General features: G+C 38.0%; 1 long non-coding RNA gene and 1 pseudogene across 1 annotated transcript; both read left to right on the forward strand.

Moving 5' to 3' along the window:
- The first annotated feature begins 729 nt into the window (after positions 1 to 729).
- LOC131692644 (uncharacterized) lies at positions 730 to 1,628 on the forward strand. Its single transcript, XR_009306038.1, has 3 exons — positions 730 to 874; positions 983 to 1,048; positions 1,113 to 1,628. It is a non-coding gene; the product is annotated as an uncharacterized LOC131692644 (long non-coding RNA).
- A 12,309-nt stretch (positions 1,629 to 13,937) lies between these two features.
- LOC131687674 (poly [ADP-ribose] polymerase tankyrase-like) lies at positions 13,938 to 23,417 on the forward strand (annotated as a pseudogene).
- The last annotated feature ends 581 nt before the right edge of the window (positions 23,418 to 23,998 follow it).

Here is a 23,998-nt window from a genome sequence, read left to right on the forward strand (position 1 = left end):
CTGCCTTCGGTGTTTCTGCTATCGGTGGAGGAGGGGTGGGATTCCAAAACTCCTTGATCGTGTTATCTTCGAACTCGCGAGATCGGATACCAACGGGCCATGTAGAAGCAGTCATCGCTTTGTCTTTTCTATCAATAGGCAATCCAACTTTGAAGGAAACAAATGTTAAAGTGCGCACATCTCGTCCTTTAGGACCCAGCTTGTGTACTTCGACGTTGTTGGTGTCCAGTCTTGACTTGACCATTTCTGTTACCGTATCATCTGGTACCTGTAGCATTACCCCGGACAGGTACAACCAAAACTTTGGCTCCCCATTCTGAGTAGAAGCTACTGCAATCGGTGAAGCATCACCTCCATGGACGTCGGTACCAGACAAAAGCTTTTTTGCTGTCCTAGATACAGCTTCATCAAAATCATCGTCCCTCTTGCGTTTCTCTCTTCTTTCAGACCTACTGAAAGGTGATTTTCTGTTCACAACCAATGGAGTGGCAGGTGTAACGTCTAACGGCGTATTGTAAATATTTAAATTGTTTTTCTCATTTTATTTTTGATTTTTATAGCAATATATTTGAATTCAAGAATCATTTCTATATCAGCCTCAATTTGAATATTTTGCTATAAAAGCTCATTTGAATTGGTTATGGGTTTAAATGTAGATGGCCTTAAAATTTGGAATAAAATCAACTGTGGAAACTCGGCTAAAATTTATATAGAATGACACATAACATTAAACATGTTAGTAAACGTCAAAGTCAATGACGAAGTATTTTCTAAGGCACTAAATTTCTACTAAATCGTTCATTTGCAAAGTACGTCGGTTAAAGAGTAGCAGCCAGTCATTGTGCTCTGGTTTTTTTCTTTTTATTAGTTCAAGGTGCGGTATTTAAATACTTAAAATCTTTTTAAAATTTAACTTAAAATTTATTAAAATCCAGTAAATTAGAAGTGGTTAAATTAAAAGTTGTGTTCTCTATTTAAACAGTTTTCGGAATTTATACCACAAGTGGCGAACGCTCTGCTCTTGTGAGTTTGTAGAAATTAATAAAAGGTAATGCTTATAGAATTCATTTAACTTATATAAGAAATCTAATTCGTTTGACGTTGGACCATAGCGTCCAACTGACGCTTTTTCGTCCGGGCCTAGAGTCCGTAGTCCGTTGCATCCGCCATCTTCTTTGGCATCTGTGCACGTGGTGCACTTCCGGCGGCGACAGCTCTACCAGGCCCGCCTATTCAGCAGTCAAACGGGGTAGAGAGAACTTCCCTCCAGCCTGCTTGCGTTTCGGTCGCACGATTCGATCTGGCAGAGTACTGGAGCTCCGACGCCCTCGCCCCGCATCTTTACATCGGCCTTAGATTCATCGAGCGTGTCCGTCGACATTGAATCTTGAAGCATCGCCCCCCTGGTCGGTGGCTTCCTTACCATGCCACTGCCACACTGAAATCATCGCACGCCGTATGAGCATCCCCCGATCGGTGAAAGGACAGCATGACCGACAGCATAAAATCCTGCGCAGGTTAGTGAAATCATGGCCATGATGAACACACAACATACAACACACACACTAACACACACGATATAAAACGAAAGATGACAATATAAGTAAAATGAATTCATGCTAAATTTACTTTTATCCGTTCTTTATACACCGAGCCCTGTGGTTTTTAGTCCGCCCGGGTAAACAATCTACCTTGCTTCCACCTTGAACACGTGTGTATTTAGACAGATTACCGGGCACCCACATCAGTTGATTTGCGTCCGATTTATTAAACTTTCATTGTTTCGTTTGCCGAACGACCGTTCGAAAACCCCAGAGAATTAGCCTCATGCTAAATAGTTTAGTCGGGCAACTTCGTTAACACGACCAGTGATCTCTCAAGCTTGAGAGTGGCGCGTAAATCACTGCTTTTGCAGTAATTCTCAAACCGCAGTCGACGGACGGTTACATTGGCGCCCAACGTCAAATACAAATGATCCAAATGCTATTATTTAATTAATACAATTGCTCTACAGTTTATTTTCTATTTTTGGTGAACTCAGTAATGCAGGGATCCTGATTTCACTTGTATAATTATTTTACTTATTTTTTAGTTTGACTAGGATTAGAAGGATTAGATAATTGGAAACCGAATTGAAATTTTTGAATTTTTTTTTATTTTTTTTATTTTGGTTGAAATGATAGCTTTTAGCCTTTAGATGAATTGATCTGATTTAAAGATTTTTGATAATTTTACACTGTTTATATATTGAAACTACATTGTAGAATTTTCTTTATTTATTTTTAATTTTCCCTGGATCATCAATTATCAAAATGGACCGATATTACATGTTGCCTAACACCGATCATCTGACCGAAGATGAATTAAATTTTGAACTAACACTTCGAAGCGTTCAAGTTGAAATGGACGCTAAACTAGAAGATAGAAGAAGAGCGTTAAGCTATGCATATAAAACAGAGCGGGTTGAGCCAAAAGTTTATGATACTGGCCTTTCGATCATTGAGGAAGCGACAAGTCTGGAAAAAATAATGAAATCGTTAAAAAAAAGTTTGCGAGAATCATTCGATGATGTTATAGTTTCTCGGCTTAGGTACTATTTGATCAGATTGGCATCTTCGAGTGCTGTGAACGAAGAAGAGAAGCAGATTAAAGCAAATTGTTGTAGGCAGATTGATGAGATTATGAGGGAACATAGGCAACGAGTAACTTATGACCCTGAACATTCCAATGACGAAACAGATCAAGACCTAGGTGACGGAGCAAAGGGAACTAAAGAATCGTGGAGAAATCCAAATCCAGATGCTCGCGTACAGACAGGAAACCATACACCGACTTTCGGGTTGGAAAAGAAAGATAAAAGTACGAGTAGAACTGGGACATGGCCGAAGGACAGGAAAGAAAAGAAAGAGAAGAAAAAAGGCTCAGATTTAGAGAGGACGTGGGAAAACAAAGAAGAACAACTAGATAGTGATAATAATCCTAAAGTAGTCAAATCAAATTTTGATAAACATGGTAAGATGAATGGAGACAGGAGGGAGTATCATAGAAGAAGATCATATGATTACACAACTGATAATTCAGACTCTGGGGAGAGCCAAAAACATGAAATAGAGCAAAGTAGTAACAGTAGAGGCATCTACAACAGAGTGAGGGGTATAAGTTCTTCGACTCATAGAAGCGGTAGCAGCACAGAACAAGAAGATCATGGAAGATGGGATAGACAAAGAGGTTATCATAGGTCACAAACTCCACAAAGGCAATACAGAGGTTATAGAGAGGAGTTTTACGCTCCATCACGATCGAGGGTCGAAAATTGGGACATAGTGTTCACCGGAGACGTTAAGTCTATGCAGGTGGAAGACTTCTTAAATAGGGTAAAGAAACTAGCTAAACACGAACGAGTTAGCAAAAGACAGCTACTCGATAAAATTCACTACAAGCTGAAGGGGGAAGCTAGTGACTGGTGGTTTACCAGAGAGCACCACTGGGAAAAATTTGAAAGCGAAATTGGTTTTAGGTTTGGAAATCCTAACCGGGAGCGAGGAATTCGTTCGCAATTGCGAGAATTAAGGCAACGAAGGGGAGAAACGTTTGTGGCATTTGTCACTGAGGTTGAAAAATTGAACCTGTATCTTAAACATCCCAACTCAGCGCGAACGGTTTTTGAAATAGTGTGGGAGAACATGCGACCACATTATAGATCTAAATTAGCCACGATTCGTGTGCAGAATTTAGAACATTTATTGGATCTCAATCATCGCATCGATGCCACCGATCCGAACCTATACCGAGCTAGTCAAAATACGCGTAATGAAGTCTACAACGTCGATGCTCAAAGCTATTCCGAGGGAGAATATTCGTCAACCGAGGAATATGCTGTAAACATGCTTCAACGCAAATTAAAAACTTCCAAGGATGCACAGAAATTAAAACCAACAGTTAGCATTCAAGACTCTCAATCAGCTGATGCAGCCGCCGTAAAATGCTGGAATTGCCAGAAACCAGGACATCACTGGAGAATATGCAAAGAAACGAAACTCATATTTTGTTATGCATGTGGGAATCTCGGTCGCACGACAAAAACATGCGAACGTGGTCATCCTCAAATCATATCTACCAGCCAGAATTCTAAACAAACTCAACTGCAATCGTTAAACTAGATGCGGGGTGCACTAATGAGAACCCGTACATCTCGCAAACGGTTGAAGCGGTTCCAAAAGCTAACACATTAGGAAAGTTTCAGAAATTTCATGAAAATCTGCACATTAAAGTCAACCCTAACATATGTCCAAAAATACGTGTCTCAGTGCTGGACACAGATCGTAGCCTTGCTAGATTCTGGAGCTAGTATTAGCGTATTAAATTCAACCAAACTGATCCTAAAGCATGGGCTGAAGCTATTCAAAACTTCTGTAATAGTCAGCACAGCTGATGATACGATACATGAATGCGTTGGGTATGCAAACATTCCCTATACATTTGTTGGTATTACGAAAGTCATCCCCACAATTATCGTTCCCCAGCTGTCCAAAGCTCTCATCTTGGAAATGGATTTTTGGAACGCCTTTAGCATTAGGCCGATGATAAATTGTAATAATCGATTGTCCGATATTGATTTGCTGAACATTAACGGCCAATCAATAGTCAATTTAATCAGTCACGATCTCCACCCACAATCGAACACCACAGAACCTGAAATTTGCCTAACTATATGCTCGCTTGAACTAAAAGAGAATGAAACAGTGCTAATTCACAAGGCGATACCAGAACAAGATGAGCCATTAGAAGTGCCATCACTAGAACTATCAAATAACCCTCAACAAGACATAGAAGAAATCGAAACGGAACATGAGTTAACTGAACAACAAAGAAAACAGCTTACAGAGGCACTCAAATGCTTCCAATGTACGAGTGAAAATAATTTAGGTCGCACTAGTTTAATAGAACATGAAATAGAAATCATAGAAGGCGCAGAAATGAGAGACTTACCTATGTATAGATATTCACCCAGTGTCTGGGTGAACATAGCAAAAGAGTTAGAAAGATAAGAAAAATTGGATGTGATTGAAGAGTGCAAAAGTGAGTTCGCGAGTTCATTGGTGCCTGTGAAAAAGGCGAATGGAGAAACTCGAGTATGCTTGGACTCAAGAAAAATAAACTCTATTACAAAAAAAGATGCGTATATGGGATACGCATCTTTTTTTGTAATAGAGTTTATTTTTCTTGAGTCCAAGCATACTCGAGTTTCTCCATTCGCCTTTTTCACAGGCACTAATGAACTCGCAATATAAATTAGATTTTCCATAGATTACAGAAGGCTAAATACTTCAGTATCATAGACTTGAAAGATGCCTATTTTCAAATTCCGCTTAAGGAGAGTTCCAGAAATTTCACTGCCTTCAGAACTCCAAAAGGCCTCTTCAGGTTTAAAGTGTTCCCTTTCGGACTGAAAAATGCTCCATTCACTATGAGTCGATTAATGAACAAAGCCATGGGATTCGATCTTGAGCCCTACGTGTTCATCTATTTGGATGACATTGTGATAGCCACAGAAAATTTAGAGGACCACATCCGTTTTTTGAAAGAGGTTACCAAACGACTAACGAAAGCTGGATTAACAATCTCCGTTCAAAAGAGTCGCTTCTGTAGACGGCAAGTAAAATATCTAGGATACTTACTGACCGAAAACGGATTAGCTATTGACGGCTCAAAGTTAGAACCTATATTAAACTATCCATGCCCAAAATCAATCAGAGATGTGCGTAGACTCATGGGATTAATGGGATTTTATCATAAATTTATTGATAATTATAGTCATATAACTACCCCGATAACAGACCTGCTAAAAAAAGCTAAGAAATTCAAGTGGACAGAAGAGGCTGAAAACGCATTAGAGGAATTAAAATCAGCCTTGACATCCTCGCCTGTGCTAGCAAACCCAAGGTATGACCTGCCCTTCGTCATTGAAACTGACGCATCTCAGCTCGCAGTCAGTGCGGCCTTGCTACAAAACCACCCCGAAGGCAAACGCATAATCGCCTATTTTAGTAAAAAGTTGTCGAGTACACAGCGTAAGTACGCGGCAGCGGAAAAAGAATGCCTGGCGGTTCTTTTGGCAGTAGAAAATTTCCGCCACTATGTGGAGGGAACCCATTTCCAAGTAATCACAGATGCCAAGAGCATCACATGGTTGTTTACTATTACTGCGGCAAATGGGAATTCCAGATTGCTTCACTGGGCCCTAAAGCTTCAATCATATGATTTTAGCATACAATATAGAAAAGGCAAGGAGAACGTCCTAACCGACTGTTTATCAAGAATCGAAACGGTTCAGGTGGGCGATGACGAGTATTCAAAACTAATAAAACAAATTAATAGCAACCCCGAAAAGTTTAATGATTTTAAAATAGTTGGCGACAAAGTTTACAAATTTGTGCAAAACTCCACAAAGATTGAAGACAGAAGATTTCTTTGGAAATACTATCCTTCTAAACAAGAGAGGAATGGCATCATTCAAACAGCTCATGAAACAGCACATCTAGAATACGACAAAACCATATCTAAACTAAAAGAAAAATTCTATTGGCCAGGTATGGCTCTCGAAACCAAACGGTTTTGCAAAGCCTGTATGCCATGTAAAACTTCCAAAGGGGTGAATATAAATAACGACCCACCCATGGGTTCCCAAAAACAACACTGTGACACCCATGGCAATTCTTAACACTTGACTACTTGGGTCCTTTTCCACCTTCTGGTAGAGCGCGCAATACCTGTCTATTAGTAGTCACGGATGTATTCACAAAATTTGTCCTGGTGCAACCGTTCAAACAGGCGACGGCTGCATCGCTTGTCAAATTTCTAGAGCAGTCAATATTTTTACTGTTCGGCGTACCTCAAATCTAATTATCGGACAATGGCAGCCAATTCACGTCAAAGCTTTTTAAAGACTTGTTAGCTCATTATGGCATTACCCACTGGCTCACACCATCTTATCACCCTCAAGTTAACAATTCTGAGAGAGTTAACAGGGTGATAACGGCTGCAATCCGGGCTACAATAAAGTCTAATCATAAGACTTGGGCTGATAACATCCACAGCATAGCCAATGCTATAAGAAATTCCTCTCACGAATCCACAAAATATACCCCTTATTTTCTCACATTCGAACGAAACATCATCTCCGATGGACGTGAGTACGAAAAACTACATGGGCCAGATACGAATGTACACACAGACAGGAAGCATTTATATGAACAGGTGCGTAAAAATCTTCAGGACGCTTACCAGAAGCAGGCAAAATATTATAATCTGAGGTCTAGCACTACTGCACCGAAATACCACGTTGGGGAGAAAGTGCTTAAAAAAAGCACTTTTTTGTCTGACAAGGGAAGAGATTTTTGTGCTAAGTTGGCACCCAGATATACAGAAGCGATTGTAACCAAGACACTGGGGGACAGTTATGAGTTGGCTGATAACGTAGGGAAACGCTTAGGTATCTATCACGCAACCTTTCTCAAAAAATGTAGATAGTAAAGCTATGAATTTATCGTAAAGAAGATTATAACAGGCAAAACAGCCTATCAAAATACGCAGTCACTGTTCAATCAATAAACGCTAGTTGACAAATTAACTAGCTTATCTTTTTGTAAATAAACTTCCCCTACACACCAAGATCACTTGTTCACGAAGATAGTGAACTTTCTGTCCTTGCATGACTAAAATTCAGCGACAGGCAACTCGAGCGAGCAGCACAGGTAAATAAACCAACATAACGGCAAGCATAGTGCTGATAATCTAAATCGCTTGTTGGTGTGCGTATAATTTCGAAGCACAACAAAGCTTTTGTTTCCGCTGCTTAACAAGCCATAATGCTGACAAACCAAACACAGTTTTAAAGACTTTCATTTATTTTTTCCTGAAATAGAGAGATTATTAATTACTTAAATAGGTTACAGTTTAGTAAGTGTATACTCCCCGGGTTTACAGGATAAAATTGAACATTTTTTCGAAGAAATCGACACAGATCTTTCATTAGGGCCTAAGTCGCAATGTACTCAAATGGAGAAAAATCAGTTTCAATATTCGGCGAAGGTTTTCTAAATGTAGTTTTTATTGTAGGTATAAATTACTTTATGACCGTGTTTTTCCGGAAGCATTTTTCGTTAAACCTTATGACAATATAACAAAGAATTTAATTCCTATGTGCTTTTAGTGGGTAGAAACTAAAAAAATGCTTACGCCCAATTTGCATCCCAGTCGTGATTTCGCCCTTCAGCAACCACCATTTGCGGAAGGGCTAAACCGTGTACATAATTTTCAGAAGGGCGCGGTAAATGGGCTAAACTGACTCTGTCTTGCTGGGTAGGGCTGGGTAAATGGGCGAGCTTGACAGTATACCTTTTAATAGGGCTCAGCAAATGGGCGCATAGAAATCCAATGTAAAAGAAAGGGCGCGTGAATCTTTTCTTCAAATTTCATGAAAATATCGAAATATTCGAATGTTTATGTGCAACAACTATCGAGTAGACATGATCATAGTAGATATTGCTTATCATTTATATAACAGAATCGCCGTTTATTCTTTTATTTGTGAATAATAACCGTACGCCCGCTTCTGTCTAAAAATGTAAGTTTGGCCTTTATATTCCATATGAGAAGAAGGGCCTAAGTCGAAATCTCGAAGAAAATGCATGTTTCGCCGTTTTGTTTTCTTTAATTATACATCGAACTAAAAACCATTTTAACTAATTTTCACCTCAATCTTGTAGTATTTTTGTTGCATAATGTCGTAATAGCGAAAACGCAGTTTGTTTACATTTGCGATGTAAGCCCTAATGAAAAATCTATGTCGAAATGTTCGGTCCTAATTTCGCACGCAGCTTCTTTTTTTTATGTTGCTCAGTCACCTGATTTGTTATTACTGCCTCGTTGATGTTCATTGCTCTGTCAGATGTAACGCAGGGTTGAACAAAATACTGTCAGTTTCGGGGCGATGTTTTGAGGAAAAGCTTTTTTCTGTCAGTGAGGATAGACAGGGAATACCGAGTTTTAGTTCCAATCAGCTCAATGTTGATAAGTAGAATGGTATGATTTGTAGTTTACTTACGTTAGAGTGCCCAATATAAACAAGCTGTTCAATATTAAAATTGATAATGTTTAATGAAGGCTAACTTTGAAGCAAGGGTATACTCGTACAACTGGTTGATCAAGATCGATATGGCAGAATATGCACCGCGCTTTGTTTACGTTACGGTTAAAGGGTTTTACTTTGAGTTTATCTACGATCAGAGTGTATGTAAGGAGAGTGAAGACAACTGTCATGATTATCCGTCAGTGATATTCCAAACGAACAAACGACCTGTCAAAATACATGAATTTGACTCGTTTGGAATGACACTGACAAATAATAATTGTTCCAATTTTGACAGTGTCGTCACTCTCCTTATATGCACTCAGTCTACGATTATGTTGGAAAAAGTCCAATACGGTAGATGTTATTTTTCGTTGTTTTTTCTCAAACAGCCCGCAAGCGATAGAGGTGTTCAACTTGGCATTGATAGGTTGGAGTAATGATGTTAATTATATGTAGCAAGCGGATCAAAACTTTGCATTTGCACTATGAATATAAATTTGTATGGTTCTAAGTAAAATATAAGGCTATGAAAATTTGATCAATCTAAGATTGATCAAATTTTCATATAATTGCGTAAGGTGATGTAACGTCTAACTGTGTATTGTAAATATTTAAATTGTTTTTCTCATTTTATTTTTGATTTTTATAGCAATATATTTGAATTCAAGAATCATTTCCATATCAGCCTCAATTTGAATATTTTGCTATAAAAGCTCATTTGAATTGGTTATGGGTTTAAATGTAGATGGCCTTAAAATTTGGAATAAAATCAACTGTGGAAACTCGACTAAAATTTATATAGAATGACACACACGCTCATTCATAAAAACTCAAATTTGAGTGACCAGCCACTCAATTTCATAAAAAGTGCACGTAGTCAAAAAATGAGTTTGCCTCGTTTACTCAGTTTTGAGTTTGGGATGCTAATGTCAAATTTGAGTTGATTTTACTCAAAAAGCAAATGCGGAAAATATTAATTCCGTATTTTTTATATAACAACAAAGAATCTCACCGGCATTTCACATATCATTTACCTGAACTAGGGTTCGTCGTGGTTGCGGTAATTACCGCAACCGCGCGGTATTTACCGCACCCGCACCGCAAAAACTGCGGTGCGGTGAGACACTTTTTCCCGCGGATGCGGTGCGGGAAATGGCTTTTACCGCGCGGTATTACCGCAACCGCGCTTAAAAAAATAATTGATAAAGACTGCAGTCTGCATTACAAAGTGAATTAAAACTATGACTTTTACCATTTGAGAAGAACGCAACTAGATTTATTTTCTGAACGAATGCTTAGCAATGTCATTATTAGGAAAATCCCTCTGTCAGATCGTTCGAGTTTTACTTATTACCCCTATAATACAGAAACATGATAAACATTTACTTGCTCTAATTTCCATAGACTTGACATAAAACATACTGTTATTAAGAAATAAAATCCAGAGGCTGTGTCCAATATAATTTGGCACCATTATTTTACGACATATTTTGAAAACTATTTATTTTATACTTCAAAGAAAAAATTTACAAACGAAGCTTTTCAAATACATAAAACGCAAAATCCAATCATTGAAAAACAATTAAATTGTAATGTCAAATCCAATTACAAAATGCATCATTTCTCCCGATTCCTCTTGGCAATCGAATTATGAATCATTTTCGATGACATTTTCTCAACTGTGAATTTTGATTAATTTGGAGAACTTGAAGAACTACTAATACTAAGACTTAAAAACAATCCAAAGAATGTAATTATCATCATCAAACCAAACGAATTTGAAGGATTTTTTTTCGCGTGCATCTATTGTTCGTCCAACTGGGAATATTTTCTACCAAATTAACAAATAATATTTTTCAGTTAGGAGTATTTTTTAACTTTTTGAAAGTAAACCTTTGGAAGTTAGTGTAGAGCAGTGCGATTTTTTTGTGTTTCTCAAAGTCTCCCTCAAGGCCTCCCTTCATATTGTGAAAAGTGTAAAAGTTAGCCCAGATGCCAAATTTTGCATAGTTTGGACAGTTTTTGCGTTGATTGTAAATTTATCTCGAAATCTTAACGTAGGGGTTGGGTATCATTTACATAGAATCTGTATACAAAGTTTGAAAGAAATCGGTTAAGTAGTTTTTGAATGGCAGGTAACATCGCAAATCATGTTTTTCCAGAGACGTTCTACAGAAAGCTTCGTCACCGAGTCGTTTGTCGATATTTTTGTAATGAAAAATTATAGCATGTTATGGAAATGATACACTATAATGTACAAAAGTTTTGATCAATTCGCTTTATGCAGTTTAAAAAAATCGAGAAAGTGTTTTTTACGCCAAAACCCTTACCCCCTTAATAAAACTTGCAAAGTTGAATATTTTCATAAATGTTACATTCTTAGGAGTCCGTCAAAGTTAATTTTCGTGTAAATAAGAATAACATTTTATTATATATGGATATACAAAACAAATGAATATTTTTTTTTAGCACAATTTTAAAAATACATGATTTTTACCGCATTTACCGCATTACCGCGCGGTGCGGTGCGGTAAATGCAATGCGGTTGCGGTAAGCGGTGCGGTTTTATTATTTTTTTGCGGTTGCGGTGCGGACTATCCATTTACCGCCCACATCCGCACCGCGACGAACCCTAACCTGAACCTCCAGGCGTTAGCAATGCCTGGAAATATAATCCTTAAAGGTTTCTCTGCACGTATTCCATGTCTATCGGCGCCTCATAGTAATGACAGAAACTATAAAAATACGAATGGATGTTTGATTTGAATATCAACAAACCTCAGAAAAACTTACCTTATAATTTTTTGAATGATCCAAGTCGGCTCTACAACTACAGGATTTGCGGCTTGATCTTTCATAAAACTTTTAGTCAACGACAAAGTTCGTTCACTTTCTTTTGAAGTTAACTATTTTTTCACTCGAAATATTGAAAATTGAATGGTTACTCACCAGTTGAGTTCAATCTACTCAAATAAAAACTCATTTTTTGACACATTGCTTCTATTTTTGAAATTGAGTGCTCTGAACTCAAATTCTGAGTAGTGTTGTATGAGCGTGCATAACATTAAATACACGCTCGTAAAAAGTTACTCAGACTCTGAGTAGTTTTTAACTCAGTTTTGAATGATGTTCGTGAACGTCAAAAATTGAGTTGACAGGTATAATATCTCTGAGTAACTCTGACTCTCTTTTTGGGTATTACACAAGAAACCGTTTTGGAGTTACCAAATGGAAAAGCCATTTTTCGCCAAGTTAAAAATTCCAAGCGTCATCCGCCATTTTCCATTAGTAGGTACAGGCTCGTTTAGTTATCGTTCATCAGCTTTTTAAAAATAATTTGTTCAAATATTTATAATAGTTGGAGCTAGAATTGTAGTGTTTGTGGTAAAATACATTTCAATTTTAAGAGTGGATTTGAGCAACCTGCATGCAGAACATTTCAGAAGTGGTGGATACTGAAACGGTAATGAAGTTACGAGGTAATATTTACGCTATACTTACAAAAAAAACATAAAATTTAATAAACTGAAGTTTCTTTAAGTTATTGTAAAAATATTCCATGAGAAAAGAAAGCCTGGATTGTATTACATCCAAAACAAAATTTTTACGGCCAATTTCTTCACTGGATGAAAATAGGTTTAGCTCCAGTTCAGATGCAACAATCGATCGTGAACCAGTTTAAATAGGAATCGGTTGTTGCACTTCAGTTGAACTCCGGAATGAAATGATTTAGAATTCCAAGTCATGATCCGGGTGTTTCCCAGTAAAGTTCAGCCGGAAATGAGCCGGATTCCGGCTGGCTCCAGTTAGTATTCAAGCTCCAGTGACACAACCTATTCTAACTAGAATCGTTTGTATCACTGGAGCCGGAATACTAACTGGAACCAGCTGGAATTCTGACTCATTTCTGGCTGAACTTTACTGGGTTTTAATGAAATATTGCACTCATAAATTGAGTATCATTCTACCCAAACTCTGAGAAATTTCAACTCAATTTTTGGCTTTTTTGTCTACTCAAAAATTGGGTAAGCTTCTGCTCATAATATGAGTAATAATCGCTCAATTTTTGGTTTTGTTAAAGTTCTACTGAACCCAAAATTTGAGTAATGTTCAACTCAAAGTCTGAGTAATAATCACTCAATTTTTGGTTTTATTAAAGTTGTACTGAACTCAAAATTTGAGTAATTTTCAACTCAAAATCTGAGTAATAGTGACGCACTTTTAGGTTTAGTGTGGATTATATTGTACTCAAAAACCGAGTAATAATTACTCAGTTTTTGGTTCAGGCAGGCTTGCTCAAATTTGAGTAACTCTGGAATTACTCAATTTAAGGGTTGTTCCACTTTATCTGGAAATGGGTGGGATTAAACTCAATTTTGAGTTACTTTTTACGAGCGTGTATGTTAGTAAACGTCAAAGTCAATGACGAAGTATTTTCTAAGGCACTGAATTTCTACTAAATCGTTCATTTGTAAAGTACGTCGGTTAGAGAGTAGAAGCCAGTCATTGTGCTCTGGTTTTTTTCTTTTTATTAGTTCAAGGTGCGGTATTTAAATACACTAAAAATAATCCACACGTTAAAGCTACGTGAAACATCACTTAAATTCAAGAAAATGCTATTTAATTTCAGTTTATCTGACAACGGTAACAATCACCGTACAACTAATAAATATGAAATGAAACGCTCGTAACTTTCATTGAATTGCCGCATAACTCTTACGTGAAAATCACATACTCTCTTAAATTCATTTGGACAGAAACGTATTGCGTTCATTCTGTAAGGCAGGTAATGCATGAAAGCAAAATGGCGCTTGTTGAAGTACGAAGCTGTTTCGCTTACTTACTTGCCGAACAACCAAAAGGAAAATTATTAAGAAAAAAGTGAATCAAAGGAGCAGATAATACAGCAGGAATCGCTGAAATAGGAAAACAACGTTACTCTGATTTCAAAGGTAAGATTCAATCGGTTTCATTTCGTTAATGATATAGTTAATATTACTTGTCTGTGTATATCGTGTATCAAAGAATCAGAATCACTAAATTCGACTTCGTATCTCCATCCTTAGGTTATAGTTGCCGAGAATTGGTCGTCGGATCTCACCAACGGTGCATCGATTCAAGCCCTTGATGACGGGGTGTACCCGCTGCACAACGCCTACTCTTTCGGGCTCACCGACGGCGTACGTCTGTTGCTGGAAGCCGATGCCAAACCGAACATTAGAGACAATTGGAATTACATTCAAGGGAAAGCTAGATATTTGCATTGCAGCTCCGTACTGAGTACAGAAAGTAGGAACTGTTGGAAGTGGATCGGAAGAGCGTGTGTTGGAACTATTGACACCGCTGCATGTAAATTGTCATGCAAGTGACTAGCGCAAAACCACCCACTTGATCTGGATGCCGGTTACAATCGTATACGGGTCGTGCAGATTCTGCTGCAGCATGATGCCGACGTTCGTGCCAAGGACAAAAGTGGTTCCCTTGCACAATGCCTATGTCTATTGTCTTTGAAATGACCGAACTGTTGATCAAAAATCGTGGCAACGTTAATGCCAATGATCTCTGTGCTTTCACTCAGTTTCACGACGCGGCATCCAAAAGCAGTGTCGGAGTATGCAGTCTGCTGCATGTCGGGGGAGCTGATCCGACGCTACTAAACTGCCATAACAGATTCGGCCCCGACGCGGGAACTGGAGGACAAAATTATACGCGAGTAGTTTAAACTATAAGATATTGCAACATATTGAATGCAAACTTTCAAATTCAGCGACTGAATGGCCCTCATAACCGATAATGTTTACGTTGTACACCTGTACAGTGATGACACCATTACACGCAGTAGCTCGGTGTACCCGACGCGAAAACAAGTTCTCAAAATTTTGATTCGTGAAGGTGCTTAGTTGAACGCGAAAAATAGATTTTTAATACCGCTGCACATTACAACTGATAATTCAGATTATGAGATATGGATGTGCTTCTGCGTCACGGTGCCAAGGTAGATGCGCTCGCTGGATGCTGTAAAACAACGCTACAGAGATGCGCTAGAGGATAACATTCAAGCCTGTCGAATGTTTCTGTCGTACAACATCGATACCAGCATTGTATCCCTGCAGGGTTACACTGTAGCCCAGTTAGCTACGTGTGAATCCGCCGCCAGACCCAGTCGATCTAGAGTGCCAACTCTTGAAAACGGCTAAAGCCGGTGATCTGGGTACGGTTCGACAGATTGTGCTCTCTCATCCGATGACCATCAATTGTCGTGATCTAGATGGGAGACATTCCACTCCTATTCACTTTGCTGCTGGCTATAATCGTGTTCCAGTAGTGGAGTTTCTTCTGGAGCACAGTGCAGCTCACACTTCCGACAAAGGTGGGCTTGTTTCGCTGCACAATGCCTGTTCCTATGGGCACTACGAATTGACCGAACTGCTAGTAAAACATGGAGCAAACGCAAATGTAGCCGATTGATGGAAATTTACTCCGTTACACGAAGCGGCCGCCAATGGTAAATATGAGATTATAAAATTGTTTATTGTGCTTTGCAGGATAATCGCTCGATATACGATTATATGAAAGCTCTATCCAGATGGACGCGTGACAGCCGCCTATATAAATTCATGGGCAGCTTTTTCTTTGAAGTTTTGAAAAGCACAAAGCTAGTAGAAAAATAAACAAACATTGCAAGAGAAGATCCTCTACATTCATTTGCAATTGAGACTGATTATCACTCCTATAGTTCGCTTATATTCGACTGTCTCATTGTCTAGTGGCTCCACTGAAATCGGCTTGCGGAGCAACTGCGGCTATATTTGATGCGCCATTCAGACGCCCGCAATGTGAGATTTTATTATAAGCGCGACAATATTAAGGTGAGATATTACGCTGGCTATGTATCTAGCCAAACATGTCAAAAGGTTTTAAATGAAAATGACAGTTTATCTTTTACTTCCTCTTCGGTCAATAACTCGGCTGCTTATATGTTTGTTGCTTAATGCTTAGTAAAATATGCTAGTCGAAATCAGTCTTTTGATATATACTGAAACAATATTAGAAAGTTTTATAATGACGCTGTAATAATCGAAAGAGAACGTAAACAATGAGAGGCTCTCGTTTGCTTTTAGGACCATTCGACATGTTTGTATAGAATATGATTTTATAAACGAATGAAGCAAAATACACTGTGTTACTTTCTGAGGCCCAGCTAGACCGAAATGACATATGTTGCGCTCTTTGTTTACTTGGCTGTTCACAGGTTTTCTAAAGAACAACTGATCAGCCAAGTAAACAAAGAACGCAGCAAACCAAATGTTATTCCAGTTGAGCTGCGCCTCGGAACGGAACGCTACGTAACTTCGTATTTTGTTTCTCAATAAAAAAAAATCAGTAGTAACTTGTATGATGCATAGCTCCCGGTTATCTAGATGTCTTAGATCTAGATGAACTCGAGTTAAGCATCATACAAGTTTCTATCATGTGTAAGCACTGCAAATTTAAGTTTAATGGAAATTATTATTTTATACAGCATTTAGATTTAGTGCGTGAAGGTAACCAAGATGTTGCGGATCTACTACGTGATACGACAGTGGTTTTAGATGCAGTGAAGAAGAGCAACCTGGCTCGTGTTCAACTGTCGGGATGCTTAAGGCAGAAATTCGACTCCACTCCATTTAGCTGGTTAGTTTCTTGATTTTGGAGATTATTCAATTCGATTTGCTAAATTCATTGTTTACAGCTGGTTACAATAATCTAAAAGTGGTCGAGTATCTCCTGCAACATTGCGCTGATGTAAACGCACGACAAGGGAGGTTTGATTCTTCATATGGATATTTGGATATAGCTGCTTTGCTTATCAAACACTGCGGTTAATGCTAAAGAACAAATGGGGCTAGACCCCATTGCACGAAGCGGCCCACAAAGGTCGAATTCAGCTGTACATTACTCGTAACAATACCATTGCTCACCAATTCATCAAAAACATTCTAAACGTTTGATACTGTTCGCTTACGGTGCCGATCTGTTCATGAAAAACCAGGAAGGCAAAACTAGTTTGGATTTGGCAACTGCGGAAAGCGTCAAGTATCTATCGTCTAAAATGTGGTATCAATCGAATCATCCGAGTCCGCTTGCCTTATTAGACTACAGCTGAAACATTTAATTGCACTGGTCGAGCGAGAACGGATTAAAATTGGCCACGAAGATCTGAAACAGGTTGGTGTCTCGACGTACGGTTTTTGTCATATGATACTGAAAGGAATTGCTACTTTGCGTACGACATAACGATAACATGAATCATCAAACAAATAATTGTCTGGGATTAACTAGGCAATCCATTAGACGTTGGTTTGACAATTCAGCGGTGGGTTCTGTCAACAAGTCTACTCCTGCGAACAGAAAAACTCGTCCGACAAACAACTTTGTTAGTCCGATTCGTTTGATGTTGGATCGAATCAACGATATTGTCGGACGTCGCACCCCTCGGAGTAACGTCAGAATAAGTAAACAAGAAATAATCAGCTGATCAGAAACGTCTCATGGATTGCCTAACTCCAAATCCGAGTACTGTTCTGGTTGATCTGCTTACCGATGAGTAAGAGTTTTTTGCCGTCAAAAAAGAAATGCAAGCCACTATAAGAGCACCAAGATAACGGTCACGCTGGCGCTATTTTCACCCGATACTACATTGTCAGAGTAGGTGAAGAAATTAAGTACTGGCCTACAGTACATAATGCATATGATTGTAGGTGCAAAAAGTGCAGAATCTAAAACTATGGGAGCGATACGTCCACCCTCGCAAGGAAATCTCGAAAGAAAACGGTCGCCAAGCGAGCGAATGAATTCTGTTTCATGGGTCATCCTTTATCAATGCCATCGTGCAGAAAGTGCAGAACCAGTATGTTTTCGGAATCGGTGGCGCATAAGGATAATCGTGCTATCAGTGTCATAGGTAACTAGCGTTGCATTAATAATTGGTCCAAGTGAGTTCATTTCCAATAACGCTGCTTATTTATCATCAGAAAATTGCTGCTCTGCCGAGTGGCACTAGGCAAATCGTTCCTGCAGTTCAGTGTAATGAAGATGGCGCGTGCGCTACCTAGGGACAACTCCGTCATCGGACGACCCTCGGCTGGTGAGTCGCACTTTCCTGAATACGTTGTATACCGTGGTGAACAGGTTAGTAAAACTGGTGGTACCACAAATTCAGCATTATTTTTCAAAAGGTCTTTTGTGCGAATGAGAGCTTTTGTTATATACTTTCCTTTTATTTATATTATAACGACCGTTTTCTTTTCTTTCCGATTGCTTCCTTAAACCTTGTATAATATGTGAATCGAGATCATAATATTTCGATATGTGCTGGCAAAATTGTATGATGGAACTGTAATAAGCGAAATCTAAGGTAAACAAGGAGAGGCCCTCATTTATACATAGTGTTATTTGAATAATAATTATTTAGCTTAAAATGAACATTTTGAATCGCAAGGGTGGTAATAATCGATTTGGCTTCCCCTGTAAGCGGAAAACATGTTTTTCTTTTAGAAATATGCTATGCTTTAGAAATATGTACTACTGTAACTAAACGAAACTTTGTCATTGCCATATACCATTCATATACCATTCGACTCAGTTCGTCGAGGTCGGCAAATGTTTGTATGTGTGTATGTGCGTATATATTTTCTAATCTCACTCATTTTCTCAGTGCTCAGAACCAAATCGCTCAAACTTAGTTTCTAATGAAAGGTGGCTCCCATAAACTGCTATTGAATTTTTTGTTGATCGCACTTCCGGTTCCGGAGTTTTTGTAAGTGCTATCGACTTAAACTTGCCATAGCCCCTATGCCTGAGTATAAAGGACAAACGAGTGGACCACAGGTTGGACCTTAGATCCTTGGACGCGGCTATGTGTCATTATGCTAACTTCGCACACAACCTCACTTTCGGGAGCACAAGAACACTGTGAGCAAAGTTAGAAAACACAACTTATTTTTTAAGTTTATTAATGAATTGTAATTTTCGCTTTCCGTCCCTTTTTCATGAATCTACAACAAACTAGCATATTTCTAAAAGTCAAACATGTTTCCGGTCACAGAGGAGGAAAGTATCTAAAGTAAACAATTACCATCGATTTTTTTATCATTAAAAATCAGGATCACTAATGGTCACTTCAGAACCCTCACAGAGTGGTTAAATATATCTTAACTATAGATAATAGAAACATCGTTTACTCATTACTCAGTCAAACAATCAGCAGATGGGTCCAAAGCGAGAGAATGATGTTATATAAAATGTGATTTTTGCCTTTCTCAATAGAAAGGATATGCAATTACTCGGAAAGTCGGCTTATTAGCAGAGGCCCGGAGGGCCGAGCCTCATACACCATCCGACTCAGTTCGTCGAGATCGGCAAATGTCTGTATGTGTGTATATATTTTCTAATCTCACTCACTTTTCTCGGAGATGGCTGAACCAAATTGCTCAAACTTAGTTTCAAATGAACGGTATAAGCTCCCATAAGCTGCTATTGAATTTTTTGTCGATCGGACTTCCGGTTCCGGAGTTACGGCTTGATGAGTGCGATCACATAGCAAATTTGCATATAAACTGGTACCACCATGATGCACAAACGATGTAGTACATATTAGAATGGGTGTAAAATTAGTTGGATTTGCTGGTCTAGATCACTAATGACCAATAAAAGTAGCTTTGACCACATTGGCCGCCTATGACGATTCTTGGTGCCCCCGGGGAGCATACCAAGTTCCAAGTTAATGTCACGCTTATTTCCCAGCGAATTCTTGACCGATTGACCGATAAATTGATTCTTTCACATATTTCATGATATTTGTTTTGCCAAAAGTTGGCGATGGACACCAATCAGAACCGATTACATTATCGTCAATTCGGTTCTTGCGGATTCTTACTATGACTTTCACCAATCAACTCGTATATTGTTTGTTGATTTTAATCGGCAATTTTATTACTTGTGTGTTCAAGATAGCTTTAATTCGATTGAGCTTAGCTGTGGTTTCGTTTTAGGTATAACACTTATCTTTAGAAAAAACACTTGTAATCTAGCCAAATACAGTGAAGACCCGATTTTATCAGCCCCCCGATTTTGTCAGCCTTTTGACCCGTTTTTGTCAGCATCATATGAAAATTGATAGTTAGTAGTTTGATGGGCTCTAGCAGACGAACCAAGTTGAATTCGAGTAAATCCTTTCTTGAGCATATTTTTCTTATTTTAGAGATCCGAAAGATGGAAAAATAAACATTTTGATTTTTTTTTAAATTTTGCTCTGTCAGACCTCTTTAAGGGAAATTTTAACTAAATAATCAAAAAGGGTTATGAGGCTATATCTAGGGACTAAGGAAAAGTACTATAAGAGCTTCTGTTTATTAGAAAGAAAGAAAAATATATGTCCCCGTTTTATCAGCCTAAAATTCATCAAGGGGCTGATAAAAGCGGGTCTCCACTGTATTACAAGACGTCTTTCCATAATTAATTCTCGAATTAATAAGTATTCATGCTTTGTCAGATTAGTGTCGACTATCAGAGTGCTTCATCTGCATTTAACTTTGCAAATTCTGTAGCATAAGCATCCAAGTTAACTATATACCATTCAATTCAGTTCGGCTAGACCGCTAAATGTCTATGTGTATGTTTGTCAAAAAATGCCACTTAATTTTCTCAGTGATGGCTGAACCGATCGATCCTACCTCCGGTTCCGGAGTTACGGGTTGAAGGGTGTGGTCTGCAAAATCACTAAAGACCAATCAAAGTAGCTTTGACTATATTGGCCACCTATGACGGTTTTTGAAAACCCCGGGGAACTTGCCAAGTTCCAAAGTTAATGTCATACCTATTTATCAAGAAATTTTTGACTGATTTTTACAAACTTGCCTTCAAATGATAAATACAATAGTCCCATTGACTGCTGTTGAATTTCATCCAGATTTGACTTTTGGTTGCGAAGTTATAGTCATATAGTCATCTTTTCTGATTCTTTTTTTGTTTTGATTATAGATCACCTCTCCGGGTTAGAAAAATCTCTAACCTTATGTGCGGGGTTGGGACTTGAATCCAGGTGAGCTGCGTACAAGGCAATTGATTTACCAACTACGCTATGCCGGCCCCTCTTTTCTGATGCGCTATTCTCGATTGTGTACCAACGTTTTAGGTTTTTTCTGGCAGTTGTACAACAGCCGTGAAGGATGAAGTCCAGTTCTATACTAAGTAACAGCTTTGGTTTGAAAACCGTATTTAAAAAAAACTTTCAAGTAGGAAACTTCTTGAATTGGCCTTAAATTAAGCTATCGAATAGCACAAAAAGTTTTTTGTGTGGCAAGCGATCTGTAGGTGTGTCAAAATAAGCCAGTTTTTTATTAAATCTGGAACCGTTTACCGACAAATTTACATTGACGAATATCTCTAAAACTGACTTCTTGAGGTCTCATGAAGGTCTGATACTAGCTTTGTACTACTTTTGCTTTCCTAAGCAGCGGTAAACATTTCAACACTCCAGAACTTCACTCTGTCAAAAAATGTAGGGTCATCGGAAGCTTCGAAAAATTGCACTCATGGCCCTTTCTTCAAAATCATCCAGTGCAGTACTCTGCGTCTTTCTTTCGAGTTTGAACCGCTGATGTGGCAGTCGGTCTTTGCCAGTATTGCTCTTCTTCCATCCATTCTTCTTCTGGGCCGCCGATGGATCAAGCGCCCTTGTCGTTGGGTTTATTATATTTATTACCCATAATAAACATGTCGTTTGCAATTTGGCATTTAACTAATTATGGAAACGTGTCTAATAGGAAGAGTTGAGATGCCAACTTGTCATTATCATTTCACAGTGAATTTCTTCACATTCATTTGGGATATCTTTTATACTTTTTGTACGCTTGCTTTGTACTGCAAACTTTGGAAATGATCATGGAAGTGTTAATATGAATCAATACTCCCGATGGTCAGCTGTTCGGAGTTTAAATTGCTCGTTTCGAATTATCGGAAATTGATCGCGAGCGACTCTCGTACATATTGCTAAGATCATATTGTCTTTAGATGAATACATTTTCACAATTATATTAAACAACCAGTTATTGGCTAAATGAAAAAGGTACAATTACATCGCTAGGTGGATTAAAACAGGTTTTATTTTGTACTGACTGTCGAGGCACACGATTTGTTTTTCATACAGCACAGTGCTTTAAAAGAATTTAAACTTAAATTATATTTTTTTTCTATTGATCAATGAGCTTTCAGAATTGTAATACTCGAATAACACTAAAATAATGCATTCGGCATAGCTTAATTTTAGTTATATTTATTGGTTGTGATTTATTAGAATGTCAAGCTAAATTTTATGCGATTTAATTCGAAATTGTTATTGTTTGGTATTTGCGCAATAATCACTGTCTTTTCATTCTTCTAGATATCCCAGACCTCAACTAAGAATAGAGAGCATTTTGATACACATCATTCATCTACTGAAACGGGATACCGAGACGCAGTTTGAATCAGCTGTTGTTGTCAACCGACGCATTCTCAGCAATTAATCAGGAAATAATTATAATCCCATATACTGCCGCTAGAAGCATAATTGTCCCATGTGTATAGGGATTCCCATAGCACATGGGACAGTTATGCTTCTAGCGGCAGTATACTACCTTGGAAAAATCCAGATTGTCACTGATACCGGAGTTACTGTATTAAGATCCAATTGATATGTAGAGGATCGGGGACAGTAGTTAGAAGACGAGCGCGGTATTGGTAATGTACCGGGTTACGAATACGCCGGAATTACAATGGTGGGTTTATCATTGCAAGAGAAAATTTAGAGAACCGCGCCAGTGACGGTGAGTTGTGTTTTAGGCAACATGCTAGCGTACAATTTATAGGGCGAAAAAAAGATCAATGGAAACCAATCATTAACAATAACGATGTACGAAAGATTCAAAATACTCGTTTTGCGAGGAGTCTGAAACAGCCAAAAGAATATAGGAATAATTTTGAAAAACATATAGAGATAAACTATCATACATTAATATTTCGAAACAAACATGTTTTACCGTTATATTGACATTTTTGTTGGCAATAAATTACTAAAACGTTTTTACCTCTGTATACTATTAATCTGAATTATGTCAGAAGTGGTCTTAACAGTGAACCTATTCATGGATAGCATTGTTTATGGATTTAAAGATAGCCTTGTTGATATAATATATTGTTCAATAAAATAGTGTAAACACAATGCTGTTTATTTAGAGAGAATAAATGTTATAATAAAGTTTTATATGCTAGTTTGATGTCTTTTTTACATTATTTAGGTCTATTAGTTGAACAATTTTCCAATAAGAATTTTACAATTTATAAATTATTTGGAAAATAATGCAGTTATTTTATTCTAGTTGCAGTTGAAAATCGAAATATTGTACTTGCACTTTTCATTTATATACTACTTACAGCGTGCGCACTGAGGAGGAACTAGTGAGTATTATTCGCATGCAAACAATGCTCACTAGTGCGCATGGTGAAAATAGGAGATGAATGAAATGCGTATTAAGTATTATATTTCGATTTTCAACTGCAACCAGAATAATAAATAACTCAATAAATTTTCACATATCACAAAAGGTAAATTTTACTACAAAAACACATACTTTTCATATATTCATTGATAAAATTTACCCGTACAAAATGTAACTTCTATAAAAATACTTCGTAAAAGTTACCGGAAAAATCACGTATTACGTGAAACACTGGTGGAATAAGTTCCCCGTGTTTTTTAATAAATATTACAGTAACATCATGTAGGTTCTATTAAAATATCTTGTAGATGCTACGTGAAAAGTCACGTAAGTATTACGAAAAAAA

This window comes from Topomyia yanbarensis, chromosome 3 (genome assembly GCF_030247195.1).
Source record: "Topomyia yanbarensis strain Yona2022 chromosome 3, ASM3024719v1, whole genome shotgun sequence".
NCBI lineage: Eukaryota > Metazoa > Arthropoda > Insecta > Diptera > Culicidae > Topomyia > Topomyia yanbarensis.